The sequence below is a fragment of the Centruroides sculpturatus genome, unplaced genomic scaffold (genome assembly GCF_000671375.1).
Source record: "Centruroides sculpturatus isolate CEXI.00-Female unplaced genomic scaffold, Cexi_2.0 scaffold1225, whole genome shotgun sequence".
NCBI classification, from domain to species: Eukaryota; Metazoa; Arthropoda; class Arachnida; order Scorpiones; family Buthidae; genus Centruroides; species Centruroides sculpturatus.
The window spans coordinates 216,763-220,721 of record NW_019385655.1 but is presented as its reverse complement, the minus strand read 5'-3'; positions in this window follow the sequence as shown (position 1 = coordinate 220,721).

Sequence of the window (3,959 nt, the reverse complement as noted above, 5' to 3'; positions counted from 1 at the left end):
AAACTGAAGTTTTTCTTTGTTTAACTTTAATAAAGATATTTAATTTACTTTGAGCTTCTTTATTTAATTTTATTTTATGTGATCCGACCCTCACATATGTATAAAGAAACCGATTTATATCGGTTTTTTTGTTAAAATTTAGCAAATTACATATAGGCTAAATCCAACTTTTTATAAAATATGTAAAAGTAAATACGCTAAAAATGTAAATTTATTCAACACAGATTCACTAATGCGTCAAATTTAAAAAATAAAGTTTATAATGACTTTAAATCATTTTCCAACTGATTTTAGCAACTATTCAAAAACTCATAAATTATATAATGTAACAAACATAAAATATTTTAAAAGGAAAAACTTTTTTAATTAAATCAATAATTGAATTTTTTTTAATTAAAACCAAAAGTGTATTTTTATGCTTTTTGACAATTAAAACAAAACAACACCACTATNAACAGAATGCCAAGCCACGATCTGGCCACGTGAATAAGTTGAAGTTACATCCTTCTAACAGGAAAAGTAACTTTCGTTATCATGGAATTATAACAAAACCTGCCAATTCAATATAAATGGAAAAAAAATATTATATGGAATTCAACGAAAATGAAAATTTGCTTGATAATTCAACTACGCTTGTTGGAGAACAATAAAAATACTACACTCAACAAGCCAGCAATAAAACTCAACTGCCTAACCTATAACCAAAGTCTCCTTTTAATTTGTTTTTTAAAAAAAGGGCTTGACAAACTTGCCCCGCATGCCGAAGTTGCCCCGATCTCCCCTATATAGTTAATTGCCAAGTTTTTATAGTGGATGCATTGTGTTTCTTCGATTGTTTTATTTCTCGTTTAGAAAATATTTGTCTTCTTATTCAGCAACGTACTTTGATATTTACTTTTTAATCTAGGTAACCGGTTATTGGCAACAAACCGCAGTTTATGCGCATTACTATATCGCATAAAAATGCTATCAGATATAACAAAACTAGTATTTAAAACGTTAAGCAAAACAATCCTCTGAGTGAACAGTAACAATAAAATTCTGACTGTAATGACATATAATCAGTGATGTACTTCAATGAAGAAAATAAATATCTATTTTAAAAAATATAAAAATGATCTTTTTATTTTTGTCAAAAACATTCATAATTCTGTAAATTAAATACAATATTATTATCTTTTAAAATTGTTATATGAGAAATATTATGATGAACCTGTAGATCATCATCATTTTTATTAATATAACCATGTAAGAAATCGTAATGTCGTTACATTTTCTCAGTTAATTTTATGTCATTGAAAAATACTTTTTTATTTCATCCGCAGATTTGAAGTATAAGCTTGAAGCCGGTTCCTAAATTCGTTTTTTTTAAACATATATTTTGAATTTTCTTTAAGAATTAAATTGCTTTCTAACAATGTTATAAACTTTATCTTCAAATCGTTTTGTTAGGGATTTTCAATTTCCTTTACTATAAATTTAAGTTATAAATTTTCTCTATTTTTCATTTAGATATAATATCATTTAGAAAAAACTTTTTCAATTCATTCATTTCAGAAAGATTTTCAGTTAAAACACTTTTGAGTTAAAATAAACGAAACCGTATTAGAACTTTACATTAATAGTAAATTTTAAAACTTTGCCTTTGTAGTGTGAAAGCAATTTTCTAACTTACAAACTTTTTCCTTGATTAGAATCGATTAGTAAAAAGATTAACATTCAGAGGCACAATTGTCAAAATATCAATACAGAATGAATCTGTCGTACAGAACAATGCTATTTCTTATATTTTTTCTTCTTCCTTAATTCCCTGACTATTTTATTTCCATGAGCTATGTAGTTATTTTTCACAATGTGATTGTTGTGCTTTGCGGTTGTTTCATACTCTTTTCGCAATGACGGCACAAGAAAAAAATCATTATCATATTTCCCCAATAATTAAATTTTTCGTTTATTATGTTGCAATATCATTGACATATATTGGTTGACCTATACCTTTATTCGGTGATACTATATGAATTTTTTAAGTTATAATGCTGTCTGTGCATTTGATATCGTGTTCATAAATCATAATACTCGACTATTTGGTCGTCCACTGATCACTTATTAAATCAATTTATTTCTTATATAAAAATTATCTGCGTTTAAATAATTAGCAACAAATTTTAATGTTTCCTCTAATATTTCGAGCTACGTCTAGTTTCGAAATTACATATCTTATTTTAAAAACTTCGCGACAATCTTTCAAAAAGATTTATAATGGAATTATAATATTCAGTTCTTTCACTTTCGATTGTCAATTGTTAAAGAAGACATTTTCCATCGTACAATTGAGATAATTACATTTTCATTTGACCCACTTCTAACTTATAAACAGCCTAAGATTTTGCTTAGTTAGTCATAAAACCATTATAAAATTATTTTTTTCTTATAATTATCGACTCCATGAATAATTAAACTTTAACGAGAACTTCATATATTACCCTATGATTCATGTATCACCGATACATACATTTACTAATTTTCGGACATCCTATGATCTTGTTTGGTTATAACTAATGAAATCCTTTAACTTTACTCATTCTCGACTTTCTGGTACTAGTTCAGTTTATTTGTTTGCAAATCATAAATAAAATGAAATCGGATTATGTAATATTATCATTTACATATTATAATGTATAATCAGAGATTTCATACGTTTGTATATAAATAACATATTTTAGTTGTGTATAATGCAAATTTAATTAAAACTGTTTAGATTTTCCTTCTTTACTTTACTGTCCTTTTTATATTCTTATTAAGTTTTCTCTTTATCTAAGTGTTGAATTGTGTTGTTAATAAATATGTAAAATTAATGTATATTTAAGTTATGTAATGAAATACTTTCTTTTACTAACAAACGATTATTTTACATTTCAATTTAAACATAATTTAATGTAATAAGAAGTTGATGTTGAAAAAGTTAAAAATATAATAAGTATCAGATTTTTCTGATATACAGAGAAATGCTTACAGTTAGTTTGTAAACTATTGCAGTATAATTATCATACAGACTATTCATACACTTTTGTATTATGTACTTCATATTGCAGGACTTAGTGAGAAAGGGTAAGATTATAAACTTGAACAGTAGGAAATAGAAAGTAAACATCGTTTCAATATATGAAAATACAATAAAATATATTTTAATATTATTAGAAAATACGCTTTCTGTTCATCACTTTCTCATGTGTAATTTTCTATAAGAAGTCACAGATGTTAAGCAGAGTATTAATTGTATGTAATCAATTTTCAAATATTCCAATTCACGTAGAGAATAGAGTAGATATGGGAAAAATGATTCTTAGTCGGATAAAAAATAACAATAAGTGACGAAATGACATACAGAATGTCATGAAATAGTTCAGCAACCAAGCGACCAGAGTCTTCTCCTATAAAAAACACACGTATGACTGCAGTTTGACGTTATTTTGATAATCACATATCACAATTTGATTTATAAAAATTAAATGTTATTATCAGATACATTCTACACTTTTCAAATCATTGAATAGCTAAATGAGTTTTATAATAATAAAAAAAAAACAGTAAATGCAAATACCGAGTAGAGTCGTCATTAATTTCAATTATTCAAGAGATATGACACACGACCCTTGTATCGCCTCACTTTCTCAATTTTTAATGAACAAAATATAATATTATGAATTCCCTTAATACACAAATTTCCCTACAAAATTTCAGGAAATTTTGACAAAAAGCACGGGAGTCATTAAGTTTGAAAGATGGTAAACAAAGCCGATTCACAAACACTAACTATCCAACTTACATGCATACGAAATAACCACTACAAACGTAACGAAAGTAAAAGTAATATAGCGACTTTAGGTGTAAGAATGATATTAGCGAGGTTGCGGCCTAAGTTTTCATCTCTAAAACGTGAACGTCGAACATCGAGTGCC